Source organism: Perca fluviatilis, chromosome 1 (assembly GCF_010015445.1).
Source record: "Perca fluviatilis chromosome 1, GENO_Pfluv_1.0, whole genome shotgun sequence".
NCBI classification, from domain to species: Eukaryota; Metazoa; Chordata; class Actinopteri; order Perciformes; family Percidae; genus Perca; species Perca fluviatilis.
In genome coordinates, this window is record NC_053112.1 from 1783690 (window position 1) to 1804896 (window position 21207).

At 38.4% G+C, this 21207-nt stretch overlaps 1 pseudogene; it reads right to left on the minus strand.

The window, feature by feature from the left end:
- Positions 1-293: 293 nt before the first annotated feature.
- The window catches only part of LOC120560973, a 35222-nt pseudogene continuing 14308 nt past the window's right edge, over positions 294-21207 (minus strand).

A 21207-nucleotide genomic window follows, 5' to 3' on the forward strand; every position in this document is an offset into this window, starting at 1 on the left:
GCTTTAAAGAAATTGTTAAATATAATTATGAGAGAAGGATGGAAAAGGCAGATAGAATTTTACAACCTTGGAGGGGAAACTCTCTGACAATTCAAGGAAAAGTAACTCTGATTAATACATTAGTAATTCCACAATTTGTCCACTTACTAATGCTTCTTCCTTCACCTAGCATAACATTCTTCAAACATTTTGAACAATTTTTTTCAAATTTATATGGAATGATAACCAGATAAAATTAAAAGGCAGTATTTATATAATTCTTATGATAACGGTGGACTGAAGTTAAAAAATCTTCAAATGATGGACTGTTCCTTGAAAGCCTCTTGGGTGACTAAAATTTATCACAACAAACAATGGATTACGAGCCAGAGATTATATTCAGCCTTTTCCTTCTTCTCGAACAATCTATTTCTTTTTTTACCAATTAAAAACAGTACATATTGATAAAGAATTTCAAAATAGTTTAAAATAATTATCACCATTCTTCAAGGATGCACTGAAGGCTTGGTTGAATTTCCAGTACTACCCTCCAGATACAATTCAAGATATTCAGACACAGGTGCTATGGATGAATTCAAACATTACGGTTGGAGACAAGCCATTGTTGTGGGAGGAATGTGTTAAAAATGGGTTCATTTTTGTCAAAGACCTTTTAGACTTATCTGAGATTTTTAATTCTTATCATTTCTCTCGATCGGTTACAATTTAACCAGCTAATATCTGCAATTCCCCAAATTTGGGGAAAATAAAATTGCAAAATGGTAAGAAGAATAAATGAATGGTTTGTCTCCCACCAATAAGATGTTTAAAATGGTTATCTGGTGCAAAGATAAATAAAATAATACATATTTGGAAATTAAATATCACAGGCACTGCACTTTTTCCACACAGAACCTGCCTGTTTTGGGAAGACGAATTTAATGAACCAATTTTGTGGAAAGATTACTTTAAAACAATCTATAGAACTACAATTGATTCATATTCCAGAATATTTCAACTTAAAATCTTTTATAAAATTATTGCAACAAAAAGTCTCTGATTAAATGGCAGAAAAAAAAAAACCCTTCTGCAGGTTCTGTGGGGATGAGGAGGAAGACCTGATGCATTTGTTTTATTTTTGCCCGCATGTGGCTAAATTTTGGGCCAAAATACAGATATGGTTAAGGTCTATGGATATTGTTTTGCAATCACACCTCAGAATATTTTGTTATGTGTATTTGAGGGTAAATGCAAACACACTTTTGAATATGATTATTTTGATAGGTAAAATGTTTATTTTTAAAGCTAAAACTACATACACATTTATGTATAAAACACTTTAAGAATAGAGTTTATCATCAGCATATGCTAGAAACAATTATAGCAACAAATAACAGAATAACTGAGCATGAAAAGAAATGGAATGTCTGTTTACTTGGATTAGGGGATTGATAATCCTTGTGTTGTCCTTCGGTCCCAGGGACCCGACGGACACACAAGGATTATGTACTCCGTTTACTTTGTTGAGAATTGCTCTCTAAACAAGGGTTAATACAGCACCTTAGTTCTTGTTTGTACAGCATTTTGGTCAGCTTAAACTGTGTTTAAATGTGTTCTAGAAATAAACTTTACTTACTTACTTTACAAGAAACAGGGTTTAGAGAGCAATTCTCAACAAAGTAAACGGAAGTACATAATCCTTGTGGTCCTTCGGGTCACTGGGACCCGAAGGACCACCAAAGGGTTAATATTAATTTTCACTCTCTTTGTTATTAATTTTGTTTGCTTTGTGCTTCTTTTTATTTATAGTTTGCTTTCTTGTTAAAACACTATGAATGTGGGGTTAATTGTGGTATGAATGCAAGAGGGATTGGTAGGGGTGGGTGGGGGTTTGAAGCTTGTTTTGTCTTTGTAATTCTTAATTTGTTGTACACTATTAGATTCTAAATAAAAAAAAAATAAATGAAAATGTTATACCCGGTGTAATAATGACTCATATTGTGTTCTGTAGACACTATAAACATGTAATAACCTTCAGCTGCAGTCAGACCAGAGAAAGAGATCTGCAGAATTTTGGCAGAGTTGTGCAGCGGTGGGAGTGTCACTGATGTGTGTGTGTGTGTGTGTGTGTGTGTGTGTTGTGTGTGTGTGTGTGTGTGTGTGTGTGTATGTATGTGTGTGTGTTAGTGTTGTGTGTGTGTGTGTGTGTGTGTGTGTGTGTTGTGTGTGTTAGTGTGTGTGTGTGTGTGTGTGTGTGTGTGTGTTATGTGGTTGTGTGTTTGTGTCGTGTGTGTGTGTGTGTGTATGTTGTGTGTGTGTGTGTGTGTTGTTGTGTGTGTGTGTATGTGTGTGTTTATATGTTTGTGTTTGTGTTTGTGTGTGTGTGTTTGTGTGCATATGTGTGTGTGTGTGTGTGTATGTGTGTGTATGTGTCTGTGTGTGTGTGTGTGTTTTGTATGTGTTTGTGTGTGTCTGTGTCTGTGTGTGTGTGTGTGTATGTGTTTGTGTGTATATGTGTGTGTCTGTGTGTGTGTGTGTGTATGTGTGTTTGTGTGTATATGTGTGTGTTTGTGTGTCTGTTTGTTTGTGTGTGTGTGTGTGTGTGTGTTTGTGTGTGTGTGAGTGTGAGTGTGTTTGTGTGCATGCGTGTGTGTATGTGTCGTCTGTGTGTGTGTGTGTTTGTATGTGTTTGTGTGTCTGTGTCTGTGTGTGTGTATGTGTTTGTGTGTGTATGTGTGTATTGTTATGTGTGTGTTTGTGTGTCTGTGTGTGTGTGTGTGTTTGTGTGTGTGGGATTGTGTTTGTGTGCGTGCTTGTGTTTGTGTATGTGTGTGTGTGTTTTGTGTGTGTATATGTGTGTGTGTGTATTAGTGTATGTGTGTGTGTGTTTGTGTGCGTTCATTGTTCCATCATCACCATGAAAACACACACACACACACACAACCAAACACACACAGACACACACACACACACACACTATCCCGCTTGACACAAATACTCACCAGAGCACCAAATGTGGATTAATCCGCGCTGAAAATAGATCCAAACTAATACACGACTTTCAACGGCAGGAACTTTCCCCGGGAACTAGGAACCTTTGAGACTGTGTGACTGGCCCACACAAATCTTTGTTCAAGCAGCAAATAAGACTCATATTTATATATTTCTGTGAAAGGAGCCAAACTGTGGAATTGGCTTCCTACAAATATAAAGACTCTAACTAAACTGTCAACCTTTAAAAAAAACTAGTAAAAGCATGGTTAATACAGCAGCAGCAATGTGATCATGCCATATGAAATGTATAGCTGTGTGTTGTGTGAGGTGTTCATCTGTGTGAATCCGAGTTAATGTGTTTATTTACTACACTTATTTTTATTGTTGTTAACTGTTTTATTTTGGACATTTTATTGCATTCACTGTTAAAAGCCCTCCTAGGGACAGGTGTTGCGAATTAGCCATGGCTATAAACACTGTGATACAGGCATCGGATTGTTATTCATGTAATAATCTATGTTTTTTGTATCTGTCCCTATTTAAATAAACTACAAAAAAAAATAAAAATAAAATAATATTAATGTTTCTAGTGGCGGCATCCTCTAGTTGAAGTAGTAGTGATGACGTGTGTAAAGCAAGAAGTAAGGTGATGAAGTATAAGAGCCCAAATGTCCCGGTAATGAGGCAGGTTGGGGGATGGGTCAAACAGGACTTTCACCCAAGAGAACAGGGTTTGTGTCCAGTTTGAAAATCCTCCACAATCACTATTTGTTTTTTACGGTTTAATGGTTCTTTTCACCACCATGTATAAACACCACTAACACCAACTTATTACCACTAGTTTTACACTTATTTTTGAATTGCATGGTCAATAAACCTCAAAAAAAAAAAAAAAAAAAAAAAAAAAAAAAATTTAAAAATTAAAAAAAAAAAGAAAAAGAGAGGGGTTTATGTAAAGGGTGGAGAGGAAATTTTTAAAAAAAAAAAAAATAAATGCTAAAATATTTAATAAAACATCCCAAATTCAATGAAAGTAGAGATCCGATCTTCTGTCGTGACTCAAGCGAGCGGTAAGGAATCATCCATCTGTGTTATTTTTGGGTAAATACAATTATGTAGTTAAAAAGAAACCCACTTTACTCTTTTTATTTTTATTTTTATTTTTTTTTGTGGGTTTTTTTTTTTTTTTTTTTTTTTTTTTTGAATTGTTTCACATTAAAATACAAAAATTAAATAAAAAGAAACCCAGATTTCTGATATATACATATAAAGAAATTTTTAAAACGGGAGCTGAAAAAAAAAAAGGTGAAACCGATTCATCACAATCAATCACTGCTGGTGAAACCAACATTTCCTCCTGCCGCTCCTTCACATTAAAAGCATCCAACTGGTGATACACAAAGGGAGCTTTTATTGTGAAGCAGCCACAGGAAACACAATGTACTCGTAATGAAATACAACTTCTGTGTAAAACCAGCTTTTCTGTTCAGTGTTTGGTGCTCAAGTCACTGTTTACTCAGGCCTTGTGTTCAACAACTGCTTTATTTTACAGTTTTCATTTTTACAATCAAATATTTACAGATTTCTTTGACTTATAAACCATCTTACCCACAAAACAAACCAAAAAATAACCAAAGTGAATAATAATGAACCAAAACACTTTTCACTTTTATACCCGGTATAATAAGGACACATATTATGTTCTGTACACACTATAGACATGTAATAGACCTTAAGCTGCAGTCAGACCAAAGAAAGTGATCAGCAGATTTTTGGCAGAGTTGTGCAGCAGTGGGAGTGTCACTGAAACAGCCTGTTTGTGTGACTTCCCAATGTAGCACAAGTACACTTTATATTTCACACTTACTGTTTTCTGTCAGATGGTTTATAGACCTCGACATTTCAGACTGAACTTGAAGGCAGCTTTATTTCCGGAGAAAGAGAGAAAGAAAAGAGATGAGTGAGATATAGCGAGTGCTTTGTTGTTGCAGGAAACATTCAAAAGGACTGACGGAGAGACTGAGGAATCAGTCAGCTGTTCCCCAAACTCCCGGGCAGTTCAGAGCCTGTGTTTGGTCTTTAAAAACGTTCTTGTGGCAGAGATAGAGGCAGTGATGTTTCCTGTTTCCTGTACGGGACTCTCAACACGCCCCCTCAAAACACTCTGACAACTCTGATCTCTGTTACATGATTGGCCACTGCAGCGTGATGCAGGGTTGCGTTTCTCCAAAAGTTGAGTCGGTCTCAAAATTTTCATCACAGGCCCACTCCCCCTGCACCAACCCACTACCCCCATTCAATATGTTTGGAAAGACCTGCATTTTTGTAATGCAAACTTACTCTTAAATGAAGGTGTCTTTTGAAACTGATTTCTTCTGGAAGTTAAAATAAATGTCTGTGGATTTAACAGAAGTTTTAAAAAATAGATATTCTGATATAATTTAAAAAATCTTAACAATGAAGTGTACATCAATCACCACATATAAAAGATAGAAAATAAGATCTAAACTAATTATTAATATTTTTTTCCCTGAATGAAAATAAATAAATCAAAGTTAAGTGATTAGTTTACTCTGACAGGAGAGATGATCAGAGGGGCAGAGTTTTGCCCCACCATAATTAAGACTGGGACTGAAGAATGGGAAGAGTTTCTCAGTGAAGGAGCAGCCAGTAAAGGAGTAGATAAGAGCTGCAGCATCTACGTCATAAAAGGAGACCAGACCCTCCTCATAATCCACAAACACCCCAACCTTCTGGAGGAGGAGACTTCAGAGAGAGGGACACCAGGGCCAGCAGCAGCTTTATACTCATTTCCATTTCTCAACACTATAATCCAGTAGTAAGTCTGAGGGCTCAGTGTGATGTCTGCCTTCCTGTTGACTGACTCTCTGGCCACGCCTAAAAACCATTCAGTCTTTCCTTTAACTTGAACCTCAAAGTAAAATCTGCCTGAAGAGAAACTCTGCTTTCCTAAAACACAAACACACTTAGAAAATCTCTCTGGGTTGTCTGGGAGATTCTTCCTCACATCACCGTGATTCACTTGTTTCCCATCATCAGACAGGATGAGTTCAGGATTTGCTGTATCAGGATCAAGAGTCACATCCACTGCATACTGCTGGACCCTCTTCAGCTCAGACTCAGGGGAGCAGCTTCTTCATCTCTTTACTGAGTGTCTCCTCCAGCTGAGCCACAGCTTTCACCACAGTCCCCTCATATGATGATGGATGGATGCTGACCTCTGTCCAGTCCTTGATGGGTGGAGGTTGTTGGATGTTTAGGGACTGGACACTCTGGAGAAGATGGAGGTGGTCTTCAGAGCGTAACACCTGCTCCACCTCAGTGCTTCTCTTCATCAGCTCAGAGATTTCCTGTTCCAGCTCTTTGATGAAAGCTTCGGCCTGTTTTTCTGTTGTTTTCTGCTTCTCTTTGATCGTGTTGATGAGCTCATTCAGGCCTCTCTCAACAGACTCCTTCAGAGAAGTGAAGACCTGCTATCTCTCTCTGTGCATCTTCCTCACTGAGGTCGACTGAGTGTTTGATCTCCTGAATCTTCAGTCGTCTCTGCTGGATCATCTGCTGAATTTCAGCCCCTTGTCTTCCCCGCTCTGCCTTCTTTCCTTCATATCCTTCTTTCAGAGGAACAACATCATGCTTCTTGTGGTCTAAAACAGTGCAGAGCATGCAGACACATGTCTGGTCGGTCTTACAGAACAGCTCCAGAGGTTTATCGCGCGCGTACACATCCTGCCTTCCAGGTTCTCCACAGGGTCGATCAGCTGATGTCTTTTCAGACGTGAAACTGTCAGATGAGGCTCCAGGTGAGTCTCACAGTAGGAGACCAGACACACCAGGCAGGACTTCAGGGCCTTCAGTTTGGTTCCAGTGCAGACGTCACAGGGAACTTCTCCTGGTTTGGACACTTGTTGCTCTGAGCTGCTGCTGCTGGCTTTCTGTTGAGCTGACTGTTTGAACTGAGCAACCATCTCAGAGATGAAAGTGTTGACATGCAGCTCAGGTCTTATGTTGAAAACCTTGTTACACATCGGACACAGGTACTGGTCATTAGTATTCCAGTGTTCATTGATGCAGTTTTTGCAGAAGTTGTGTCCACATAGTATGGTGACAGGATCAGTAAACACATCCAAACAGATGGAGCACAGAAACTGATCTTCAGATGATAGATAGTTTGCAGCAGCCATATCTACACATAGTGTGAATAAAAAGAAAAACATATTAAAATAGAGTTTTAATTATTTAAAAAAGGTGTTTTGACTTGCACCAAAATGTGAGCAACAAGGAACACAGTGAAGCTCGCTACTCTGACAAAACAGCACTGAATATATCCACACAGGGCGGAGCCAGACATTGTACAAATTTGGGGCTCAGCCAGGTTTACAGCGGCTAAACACACTATATATTTTAAGACATTTGAGATAATACAATGCCTAACTATCTGCACTGGGTTGTTGTTGTGGTTGGTGGTGCGTGGTAGTTGCAAGACGTATGTGTAAGTTCAAACATATACTGTGTTCCAGGCAACCCGTGAACCCGTGTTTACATAACCTTCTACTCGAAAGTGCCCTTGAACGGCTGTCAAACCGTTACCGTTAAACCCATAAGTTACTACCCGTGACTCGTGGCAGATCGTTGTACTCCCAGTTACAGGTTTTAACGTCACACAACACATAACAACAGTGGCGACCCCTGTTGATGCTGTGCGGTGATTAACGGTGAGAAATAGAAATAAATAGACTCTATGTATACATGTAAATAGACCCTCATGCCCTCTTCTGTCATTTAAGTTTTTTTTCATTTCGCATCATTTTGCTGTGTTACTTCTTATGGCATGACATTTTGAAGGAATCCTTCTTTTCAGTCAAATTTTTAAATCCGGTTTTACTGTTTTTATACCATGGTCTTTTTATACTTAAATGATTCATTTTGTACCCTCTGGACAATTATTAGGTTGGAGTTTACGTGGTACTAACATTTTAAGGGGTTGCACCAGCTGAAAAAGTTCTAAGGCATGAGTTAAAACTTAAATCTTACACATCACCTTGGTGTATGTAAAGTCCTCTGTAAGATAGAGGTTGTCATTTTAACTTGAAGAATTAAGAGGAGTGACCAACTATTTAGCTTCAGCAAAGCATTGTCAATATATCTATACTGTCAAACAGTTCATATTCTCGAGCTGCTTCACAATAAAGCCCTCCCACTAGTTTTCTTGTGGAAAACTTTTATTGTGAACAGAACACATGTTGTGTGGCTGATAGTGATGTTTAGAAGTCAGAGAGACTAAATCTGTTCAGATTACAGATCATCTACAGTCTGTTGTTAATTAAAATCAGCAACAGATCACATGTAGAGCTACTCTGTCATAATAAAAACAACTGGAGACTGTGTACAATCTGATATATGGGTGTGATAACATTATTTTAAATCACAATGGGACCACAGTGTTTCTGTCACTTCCTGTTCAGTCTGAAGGCTGCTGGAATCATAGACAGTGTATATATAGGCTGGAAACGGCTGAAACTGTCCAACTTGAGAGCTGATTTTTGTCCCCTACTACTAGCTACTTGAACACATTACATTTCCCCAGCTGCTTCACATTAAAAGCCTCCCACTGGTTCTCTGTTTGAAAGCTTTTATTGTGAAACAGCCAGAGAAGATAGAGGAAGCTGTATTCATGAAGCGATCGGTAAACGGCTATAATAGCAGTAAAGTAGGAAGTAATCTAAACTCCAGTACTGAGACCTGACACAGAGAGATTTGTTTAAAGCTGTTAAAGTGGTCTACTGTATAGTGGGCCTGCGGACAAACAGCCATAGTTATATTGTTACCAATTTCACAAGAAATGAAAAGAGAGGAACTTGCTGCCTGAGTAGAGCTGAAGTTTAGTGTTAATCCTGGTTGTAGAAAGTGTAAATGTGATCAGCTGTACTCACCAGTGTTTGGCAGAGACTCTGCTGTGTTGTTGAGAAAGACCTGATGAAGTCAGTTTGAGTTTTCTTTCAGAGAGAAACAGAGACTTGTCTCGACTGCAGCGTGGCTGACACTCTGACAAACTTAACTTAACCTCACTCTGATTTACACGGTTATTGTGAAATACCAGGATGTTGTCTGGTTAATATGGAGCAAAGATAGAGCTTTATCTTATCTAACAGGTGGGAGGAGGAAGGTGTGTGAGAAGGTGTAGCTTGTACCTTTATAGGCCTTTCGCACGGCAGACATGTTGACATGTCATAGTAGGAACAGCACAGGTGTATCCAAAAAAAGTGCTTGATTTTGACCTTGGAAAAACTGTACGAACCCTGAATCTTATCACAAAACAATAATACTAGTAATGAACCAAAACCAATCATCCTCATGCACTTAGGGAAATTCAAGAAATGGTTGCATCATTAGATCTTGTTGATATCTGGCGTTTACTAAATTAAGATACGATGAGGTATACAGGCGCGAGAGGGAAAACAGGCCAGTAGAATCGATTATTTTCTGATTCCCTTCGCATTGGTTCCTAGAGTATTAAACTGTTGTATTGGTGACAGCTTGAGATCTGATCATAGTCCGGTTACATTGCTGATTGATAATCTGCAATGTTCCAGAGGACGGGTAACTGGAAGTTCAATGTATCGCTTTTAAATGATGATTCATTTGTTGACATTACCAGGAGATTTATCAAGAAATTCTTTGAAGATAATGAAAACTCCTCTAATCCACATAGTGGGCCTCCTATTTATCATTCTTGTGTAGAAACGGGCGTATATGTTGCGTAAGATTATGCTTATACTCCTTTCACCACCTGATTTATTAGCTGTGCGTATCCTTTGAAATCCAGGTGTACGCAATACCTGCCCTTGGTAAATGCCGCGGCTGAAAACAATCGTCATTAGAATAACACGCCAATATATTCAGGGTTTTGAGGCCTCGCCCTACCAATTCACGACATGGTGAGACGTAATCCGGCTAAGAAGCGGCACTTTTCAGAGGTGGAGATTGAAACCCTGATATCTCCGGGTTTGCACTAACGTGTGTACTATTTGGCAGCCTGAAAACTGGTATTAAAGGTACTGTAGAAAGAATGTGAGATGGAAGGAGATCACTGATGCGGTCAACAGTGTTGCCGTGGTAAATCGGACTCCAGCTGAAGTTTAGCCTATTTAATTTATACATCCTTGACACATTTTTCTATAGTCCTAATAGTAATATACAGGCTTCTATTGCAATCTCTTAGGCCTACATGTAGGTGTACTTATATTTAAATAAACACAAGGTAGCAGAGTTTATGCAGTGTCTTTTATTTTACTCATGTTTTTTTTTATGGAGTCGGAACGAGGCAACAGCTGAGGGAGAGCGGGGTTCCTCCGCCCGCGGCTGGACCCTGTCTCCTGACAGCAGAGGGGCTGGAAAAACAAGCCGAAATAACTCGGTCAATGGCAGAAATAAATCATTCACTTGAAAGAGAAACAAAAACCTGAGGAATAAATAAAAATGTTGTGCATAGTCATGTTTCCTGTATTGAATATCATTGCTAAACATAACACTATAGGCTACCTTTTAAAAGCGAGGACCGTGGTCTTCCTGCGCGATGTTGTACAGAACCCCCAGGCTAAAACAATGTTGCAGACAGGCGCATAGAGGTCTTCTTTTAGTTTGTCAGTGCATTTTGTGGTGTTAGGAATTGTTTTTCTGGCGCATTTCCACACTAACTCAAAACGTGCGTACATACGTACACCACCTCCTGAACTGGCGCGTGATTTGGAGCGCCGCGACGCCCAACGCCCATATTGATAAATCTCAAAGTCACCGTGGTTTTGGGTGTATGCCAGGTGTACGCTGGAAATTTGCGTACGCACTTTTGATAAATGACGCACCATTGTCTGGGAGGCTTTTAAATGTTCCTTTAGAGGACATGCGATTAAGATGGGATCAATCAAGAAAAAAAGAAACCTAAAACAGGAACAAGAACTTACTGATGAAATAAATGAACTACAACAATGATTAGGTAAAAGTTATGCAACTGAAACAGAAATATTAATTAAAAGAAAACAAGATAAATTGGAGAGTCTTCATCAGGAACGGGTAAACGGAGTTATGGTTAGGTCACACGCTGCTTGGATGGACAAGGGAGAGAAGTGTACAGCACATTTTTTACGGTTAAACCAAAGAAACTCTGTTAAAAAGAATATCATGAGTTTATATAGAAATGATGACTTAGTTACAAATCCACTAGAAATATTGCAGGAAGAATTAGAATATTTTAAAGCTCTATACTTTAACGATGCAATTTCGGAGCCCCTAAATGGCGTGACTGAGCAATATTTCCCTTTAAACAATGTCTCTGTACTTTCTACTTCGCAGCAATTAAGCTGTGAAGGTGAAATAACAGAGCAGGTGTTATTGGAAGCAATTAATTCATTTTCATTTGGTAAATCTCCTGGTATCGATGGAATCCCTACCGAGATGTATAAGATTTTCTTTACAGATATTAAAAAATCCCCTATTAGAATCTTTCAATTTTTCTTTTCTACAAGGTATTCTATCTAACTCACAAAGAGAGGGAGTTATCTCAATACTCTTAAAACAAAATCCTGATGGGAAATCTAAAGATCCCAAATGGTTAAAAAATAGGCGTCCATTGACCCTGCTCTGTTGTGATACTTGTATTTTAACTAAATGTATTGCTTTAAGAATAAATAATTGGAGATCTTATAAAAAACAATCAGATAAGTTTTATTAAGGGAAGATTTATTGGAGACGGCTTTAGACAAGTACTGGACACTATAGATTTTATGAGAACCATCAGGAACCAGGATTATTGTTTGTTGCTGACTTTGAAAAGGCGCCTTTGATAAAGTACAATGGAAGTTCATAAAACAATGTCTTGGCTTTTTAATTTTGGGAATAATTTAATACAGTGGTTTGAAACTCTTTAAAATCATCCTGTTAGTCGAGTGATCAATAACGGTCATATATCAGACACTTTTGTATTAACGCAAGGAGTCCATCAGGGGTGTCCTTTGTCGCCATATCTTTTTATTTTATGTATTGAAATTCTGTCTATTAGAATTAGGAAAAATCCAGATATACCAGGTTTATTTCCAAACAGTCAAGAGATTAAGCTGACAATGTATGCTGATGATGTAACCTTTTTAATAAAACCAACACAATCCACTTTGGAAGGATTAATAAAGGAATTAAATACTTTTTCAAAAATATCTGGATTGAAACCTAATTTTGAGAAATGTAATATTTTGAGAATTGGGACATTAAAAAACACAAATTTTATTTTAAACAGTTCAGCTCCTGTTAAATGGATTAATGGAGAAGCTAATATATTAGGGATTTATAACGACCGACAGCTTTAAAGAAATTGTTAAATATAATTATGAGAGAAGGATGGAAAAGGCAGATAGAATTTTACAACCTTGGAGGGGAACTTTCTGACAATTCAAGGAAAAGTAACTCTGATTAATACATTAGTAATTCCACAATTTGTCCACTTACTAATGCTTCTTCCTTCACCTAGCATAAAATTCTTCAAACATTTTGAACAATTTTTTTCAAATTTATATGGAATGATAAACCAGATAAAATTAAAAGGCAGTATTTATATAATTCTTATGATAACAGCGGACTGAAGTTAAAAAATCTTCAAATGATGGACTGTTCCTTGAAAGCCTCTTGGGTGACTAAAATTTATCACAACAAACAATGGATAACAAGCCAGAGATTATATTCAGTCTTTTCCTTCTTCTCGAACAATCTATTTATTTTTTTTACCAATTAAAAACAATACATATTGATAAACTATTTCAAAATAGTTTAAAAGAATTATCACCATTCTTCAAGGATGCACTGAAGGCTTGGTTGAATTTCCAGTAGTACCCTCCAGATACAACTCAAGATATTCAGACACAGTTGCTATGGATGAATTCAAACATTACGGTTGGAGACAAGCCATTGTTGTGGAAGGAATGTGTTAAAAATGGGTTCATTTTTGTCAATGACCTTTTAGACTTATCTGGAGATTTTATTTCTTATAATTTCTCTCGATCGGTTACAATTTAATCAGCTAATTTCTGCAATTCCCAAAATTTGGAGAAAAGAAATTGCAAAATGGTAAGAAGAATAAATTAATGGTTTGTCTCCCACCAATAAGATGTTTAAAATGGTTATCTGGTGCAAAGATAAATAAAATAATATATATTTGGAAATTAAATATCACAAGCACTGAACTTTTTCCACACAGAACCTGCCTGTTTTGGGAAGACGAATTTAATGAACCAATTTTGTGGAAAGATTACTTTAAAACAATCTATAGAACTACAATTGATTTATATTCCAGAATATTTCAACTTAAAATCTTTTATAAAATTATTGCAACAAAAAAGTCTCTGGTTAAATGGCAGATGGAAAAATACCCTTGTTGCAGGTTCTGTGGGGATGAGGAGGAAGACCTGATGCATTTGTTTTATTTTTTCCCGCATGTGGCTAAATTTTGGTTCAATACACAGATATGGTTAAGGTCTATGGATATTGTTTTGCGAATCACACCTCAGAATATATTGTTATGTGTATTTGAGGGTAAATGCAAACACTTTTTGAATATGATTATTTTGATAGGTAAAATGTTTATTTTTAAAGCTAAAGCTATATCAAATGTATGTATAAAACACTTTAAGAATAGAGTTTATCATCAGCATATGCTAGAAACAATTATGGCAACAAATAACAACAGAATAACTGAGCATGAAAAGAAATGGAATGTCTTGAATTAGAGGATTGATTTATATAAATTTTTTACTCTCTTTGTTATTAATTTTGTTTGCTTTGTGCTTCTTTTATTTATAGTTTGCTTTCTTGTTAAAACTATGAATTTGGGGTTGATTATGGTGGTGATTGTGGTATGAATGCATGGGGGATGCATAGGGGTGGGTGGGGGTTTGAAGCTTGTTTTGTCTTTGTAATTCCTAATTTGTTGTACCTATTAGATTCTAAATAAAAAAAAATATACATAAAAAGAAATAATAATAATGAACCAAAACCCTTTTCAGACCAAATAGAAGCATTTATTAACCTTTTATACCCAGTGTAATAACGACTCATATTGTGTTCTGTAGACACTATAGACATGTAATAGACCTTCAGCTGTGTTCAGACCAGGCCCACCCAAAACATTTCCTCAAAAAACATTAATTAATTAATATATTATAATTTGGTGAAGAATTATCAAAATCGGCAAATAATCTCATAATTTGTGCTAAAATTGTCTAAATGTTTAGTTTTTAAAAACAATTTAAAAAAAACGGTCATGTCTATTTTATGTTTCTGCGCAAGTTCAGCAGACAGTGAGGTTCGGATCGGATGTAGCTTGTCGGTATGCTAGGCTAGCTCCCAGTGATCTGAGAGTGTGAAAATCATTTCCAGTAAAGGACAAGGTTGCAACAGCCATTGTTTAGGTACCTTAAACGTGCACAAACGGTCTCAGAGTCATCGCTGCAACCAGGAGATGAAGGAGAGCTGAGATCCACAACGCCTAGCACATCTTTGTCTCGGCCACCGCAGGATGCTAACGCGGCTAGCGCGGTTAGCGCGACCAGCGCCGGTGCTATAGCCTTTGCCTCTGCCTCGCGAGTGGATGATATAGCCCTGTGGATCGGTCTTCCGTGGATGAGCCCGCAACTCAACCAATGCTAAAGTATCCGGTTACTTCTTCTGCTGAGTTTAATTGTGTAGGACCGCCAGAGGATAACAGTAAGGTATGTGGCTACTCTGCCTGTATTGTATTATGTCGTTATATGAGATATATGGATTAAAATAATCAATTCATAACCCGCTACAAAAGCTGCAGTCGCAGTTCTATTTCTATAACAGCTTGTTACTGTTGTCAAGTTGTTTTTTCCCTCATGGTTTTCTTTTTTATGGCCAATAATGCTTTAGGGCTATTAATGCGATTTATTTATTTTTGTTAAACATGTTTTTAACATGAATCATCACACTAAAGTAAGGAAATAACCTGAGTCTTGTTTTACATGACAGATGACGTTGTCAATGAACAAGTTCTGTGGCGGAGTATTGATTGAAACTGTCGGGCAGTGTTGTTGATCTGTATATTGTTGAAAACTTAAAACAGTTGAAAAGAATTGTGAAATATTCGGCCTCATATTAGATGCCGAAATATTAGATTCCTGATCACTTTTACAGTCTATAGGCCTTAGGTTAGGAGAGATGCGCTATAGCACAGCGCAGGTATGGTGGTAATGGAGATTCCAAAGCGCTCTTCTTTTGGGCAGAACCAAGGAGAGCGATGGCGGATAGGTCCGTCCTTTGCACCGAAACTTTTTACAATGCAACAACATAAAAATAGCATCAAGCTATTACAATCTTTATTATGTAAGCACATATAATATATATAATATAACAGTATATTAGCCAGTCATTTTTATTAGGTTAAACAGGGGATTTGATAACGTTTTTAATTTAAGACCCACCAACAATTGGTCTGGCCCATCCAAAACTGGAATCCTGGCGCCGTGCCTGGTTCAGACCAGAGAAAGTGATCTGCAGATTTTTGGCAGAGTTGTGCAGCGGTGGGAGTGTCACTGATGTGTGTGTGTGTGTGTGTGTGTGTGTGTATGTGTTTGTGTGCATGTGTGTGTCTGTGTATGTGTGTTTGTTTGTATGTGTGTGTATGTGTGTTTGTGTGTGTGTCTCTCTCTCTCTCTCTCTGTGTGTGTGTGTGTGTGTGTGTGTGTATGTCTGTGTGTGTGTGTGTGTGTATGTCTGTGTGTGTGTGTGAGTGTGTTTCAGTCAGCGGAGGAATCTGGATCTTTTCCAGACGAATGTGTCTTTGACATTAAATCTGTATTTTCAGAAGGAGAAACAGCAAAAACAAAGATGACCAACTGGTTAAATCTGAACATTTAAAGCAAGGTGAATTAATAACTGGGTCTTTAATTACAGAATTGTTCACTGTGAATTAAAAATGAAATAAAATGTGTTTTTTTTTTGTATTTTTTTCTTTTGGCAATAAACATAATGTATGTGTAAATATTCAGCTTAATTTGTGAGAATATGTTCTTTGATGATATAAATATTGTGAAGAATCCAAATACTGATCCTCTGCTGCCCCCTGCTGGACAGGCCAAGGAACTGCAGACCCAACGGGAGGAAAGGTAACAAACAGTCAGTAGTTATTATACATATTGTTTTTCACAATCGCTATGACAATTTTTTCAATACTTTTAACAACTTTCATGAACTCTTAAAGGTCCTATGACATGGTGCTCTTTGGATGCTTTTATATAGACCTTAGTGGTCCCCTAATACTGTATCTGAAGTCTCTTTTATATAGACCTTAGTGGTCCCCTAATACTGTATCTGAAGTCTCTTTTATATAGACCTTAGTGGTCCCCTAATACTGTATCTGAAGTCTCTTTTATATAGACCTTAGTGGTCCCCTAATACTGTATCTGAAGTCTCTTTTATATAGGCTTTAGTGGTCCCCTAATACTGTATCTGAAGTCTCTTTTATATAGACCTTAGTGGTCCCCTAATACTGTATCTGAAGTCTCTTTTATATAGACCTTAGTGGTCCCCTAATACTGTATCTGAAGTCTCTTTTATATAGACCTTAGTGGTCCCCTAATACTGTATCTGAAGTCTCTTTTATATAGGCCTTAGTGGTCCCCTAATAATACTGTATCTGAAGTCTCTTTTATATAGACCTTAGTGGTCCCCTAATACTGTATCTGAAGTGTCTTTTATATAGACCTTAGTGGTCCCCTAATACTGTATCTGAAGTCTCTTTTATATAGACCTTAGTGGTCCCCTAATACTGTATCTGAAGTCTCTTTTATATAGGCCTTAGTGGTCCCCTAATACTGTATCTGAAGTCTCTTTTATATAGACCTTAGTGGTCCCCTAATACTGTATCTGAAGTCTCTTTTATATAGACCTTAGTGGTCCCCCTAATACTGTATCTGAAGTCTCTTTTATATAGGCCTTAGTGGTCCCCTAATACTGTATCTGAAGTCTCTTTTATATAGACCTTGGTGGTCCCCTAATACTGTATCTGAAGTCTCTTTTATATAGACCTTAGTGGTCCCCTAATACTGTATCTGAAGTCTCTTTTATATAGACCTTAGTGGTCCCCTAATACTGTATCTGAAGTCTCTTTTATATAGACCTTAGTGGTCCCCTAATACTGTATCTGAAGTCCACTAAGGCCTATATAAAAGAGACTTCAGATACAGTATAGGGAGAAAACACAGACTTCAAAATAAGACAGGAAACAGAACATATACAAAACACTCAAACTTGACACATACGTATATATTGTTCATATAGGTCCTCTTTTACAGTCAGTCCTTCCAGAAAATTGCGAGTTTTTTTGTTTGATTGTTGCGGGCAAAAATCCTTGATTATGCGGCACGTTTTCTTAAAAAATGCGATGGACTATGCGGGATATTTATGCAATTTTATGCGATGAAATTGCAGGAACTTGCAAAAACAGCAGTTTGATGAAAAAGAGAAAAAAAGCGTAAAAGGAGGAAATGGCTGCTCTTGTGTGAAGTAAACGCAACATTTTTCAACTTTCTGCTGATTATGGCACTTTTTTGCAATGAAAATGCGGGGATTATGAAATCATGCAAGTCCCGCATATTTTGCGTGGAAATCGGCAATTTATGAGGCAAAAATGCAGACTTTGGCTGATTATGCGTTGAATTATGCGATTGCATAATCATGTTTTTGTGGAGGGACTGGTACAGTACTGCATGTGCTACCATGCGGTCATAACGATTGACCCATTTGCATAACTTAAAATCAGCTGTTTCTCAATAAATGCATGTATGAAATGCAGAGCATTTATTTGTGTTTCAATTCACAATATGAACAGCTGTTCACGTTGACGTTCGCCTGTAAGTTAGGTTTAGAACATGATCTTATCTGAAAGCATTTGTAAATTCGGCAATAAAAATCCATTCTTTTGGTCTTGGTGGAGCGTGTGTGTGTAAGAGAAGTTGAAGCATTTTAAAAAGTGTGTTAACTGAATGCATTTTGGGCCAAAGCAACAGGAGTGTGTTAATTGTGAAGCCTACACAGACGGATGTTGTGCTAACTGTGTTCGGAGTTTAGGAAAGTTGTTAAAAGTATTGAAAAAAGTGCCATAGCGGTTGTAAAAAATCTGTAATATTCATTCATGCTTTTAGGTTCCAAGTCTCGAGGCACATATGGTGTGTTTACGTCGGTCTGAATCAGACCTCCATCTCACCACTTCAACTTGTACAAAATGCTGCTGCTCGCTTTCTAACAAAAACATCTAGACGCGTCCACGCATCGCTCCCGTTCTCCACGCCCTGCATCGGCTCCTCGTGCGTTTTTAGGATCGATTTCAAGATTTTATTGGTTGTTTTCAAGACCTTAAACGGCCTGGCCCCCTGGAGTATTTGTCCGAGATCTTAACCCTGCGTGAGCACAACCGGGGTCCTTGTGGTCCTCAAATCAGCTGGTTTTAGAAGTCCCAATGTCTATGTTAAGGATGGCTGGAGAATTGCGGACCCAAAATGCAGAGGTGGAAACTGAGGATAGTTTGAAAAAAAAAAAAAAAAAAAAAAAAAAAAAAAAAAAGAAACAAAAAAAAAAAACAAAAAAACAGGAAACAAGCAGGCAAAAAAATGTGCATCCAAAAATAAAGCCCAAGTAAAAACAGAGGCGTTTCTCAATACCAAGAATGCAAACTACGGACTTGTGTTCTTGGGGAGAACGTTCTTGCTGGTTGTTCTTGGAAGAATTAACTCGCAAGTTCACAAGCTCAGAAAACGCTGTTAACAGTTTGAGACGATGCCTTCTTCCTGTTATTGCTCAACACCCCCAGCACAGAGGCTACCTGCAGGGCTCCAAAATACCAGCTAGAAATAAAAACCACAACAATATAACCACTTTGTATTAAAACAATCTCGGGACAAGAAAACCTCATAATGCTACAACTATTGCAATAATATTGAAAAATAAAACTAATTGAGCTTTAATTTTTTTGTTTATGGTTTAGCTCAAACACCCCCTTACTTATTCAAAAGAGTGGAACGTGATCCCTACTATTGTTAGCGTATAAGTTTAAGTCAGTTTAAATTAAACAAATAAATAGGCATATGCACTGGTGTGTCCTATGTGTTCCTATTAGTGTTATGTGGAATTATCATTTCTATATTATTGTAGTGCACTGTATATGCCCAGGGAGATGGAAATTAGAAATTCAAATTATAAAGGTTGGTGTCTCCCCTTTAGTCTACATAACATGTCATAGCATGTTACCACTTTATGTACAACTGTTCATTTATCATACAGACTGAAACTCAACTTCTAATAAATCAGAAAACAAATACACCAAATATATGAACTAAATACAAAATATAATGTAGGCTATAGCCTATGGCATAATTTAAACAAGTCTCCCGAAAAGAAACGGGTATATCTCATAGACTAATAATATACAGTCTATACCTATCCTCTGCCTGCTGCGCAGTGTGTGTGTGTGTGTGTGTGTGTGTGTGTGTGTGTAGTGTGCGTGTGCGTGTGCGTGTGTGTGTGTGTGTGTGTGTTTGTGTGTGTGTGTGTGTGTGTGTGTGTGTGTGTGTGTGTGTGTGTGTGTGTGTGTGTGTGTGTGTATCTGTGTGTGTGTGTGTGTGTGTGTGTGTGTGTGTGTGTGTGTATCTGTGTGCTTGTTGAGTTTAACTCCAAAAAGACAACACAGGTTCCCGTTAATCTTATGATGGACATGTGTTGTGATATTTAAACAAACGATCCGTCAACGGCGAAATAAAAGCCTCTTAGTTACGGGACCTCCGTCTTACAGCGGGGTCTCCGAGTGTGTGTGTGTGTGTCTGTGAGTGTGTGTAGGGGTTCGTGTGTGTGTGTGTGGTGTGTGTGTACAGCGGTCTCCGAGTGTGTGTGTGTGTGTTTTGTTGTGTGTGTGTACAGGGTCTCGGTGTGTGTGTGTGTCTGTGAGTGTGTGTGTGTGTGTACAGCGGGTCTCCGTGTGTGTGTGTGTGTGTCTGTGAGTGTGTGTGTACAGGGGTCTCCAGTGTGTGTGTGTGTCTGAGTGTGTGTGTGTGTTGTGTGTGTTGTGAGTGTGTGTGTGTGTGTGTACAGCGGGTCTCCGGTGTGTGTGTGTGTGTGTGTGTGTCTGTGAGGTGTGTGTGTGTGTGTACAGCAGGGTCTCGAGGTGTGTGTGTGTGTGTGTGTGTCTGTGAGTGTGTGTGTGTGTACAGTGGGGTCTCAGTGTGTGTGTGTGTGTGTGTGTGTGTGTGTGTGTGTACAGCAGGGTCTCCGAGTGTGTGTGTGTGTGTGTGTGTCTGTGAGTGTGTGTGTGTGTACAGCAGGGTCTCCGAGTGTGTGTGTGTGTGTCTGTGAGTGTGTGTGTGTACAGGGTCTCGTGTGTGTGTGTGTGTCTGTGAGTGTGTGTGTGTGTGTGTGCTGTGAGTGTGTGTGTGTGTGTGTACAGCGGTCTCCAGTGTGTGTGTGTGTGTGTCTGTGAGTGTGTGTACACGTTCAGTGTGTGTGGAGTGTGTCTGGTGTGTGTGTGTGTGTACAGCGGGGTCTCGAAAGTGTGACTGTCCGAGCGCCGAGCTAGCGGCCCCGGCAGGCGCTAGCTGGCGGCCGCGTCAATTTATGGAGCTCCGAAAACTCCAAAAACTCCGAAAACTTTGGAGCAAATTGTCAACTCAGCAAACATTTTCGCAAGACTGCCTATACTCGAAATCTAAACCGTTCATTTCTCGCTTAAAATGGTCTCAGAAGTGAAATAAGATGGCGAAAATGATTAAAATGTTCCTGTTTTTGGGCTGTCTATGTACTGGAAATCCAACCATCATTGAATGCCGAATTGAATGCTGGGATACAGGTGCTGCGAAGTTCATACAAGTTACCGACCGATGCGTCCTCGGTAAACGGGCGTGTCAAGAATACATCCGGGAATTTTAACTGTTCTTGGCAAAATGCGAACTTGTGTATTGGGACAGTCCTTTGGCAACACGAGATGACGTTTCACAGGGACACAAGAACACAAGTCAACAGAAGAACACATATTGGGAAACGCCCCATGTTCTATTGAGTTTCTCTCTTGTTGCTTCTGTACTCTTTGGTTACATGTCGGGCGGGATGCAACGTAAACAAAATATCCCGTAATTATCGCGAGACTTCCGGTATTATATCGCGCAACGTGAT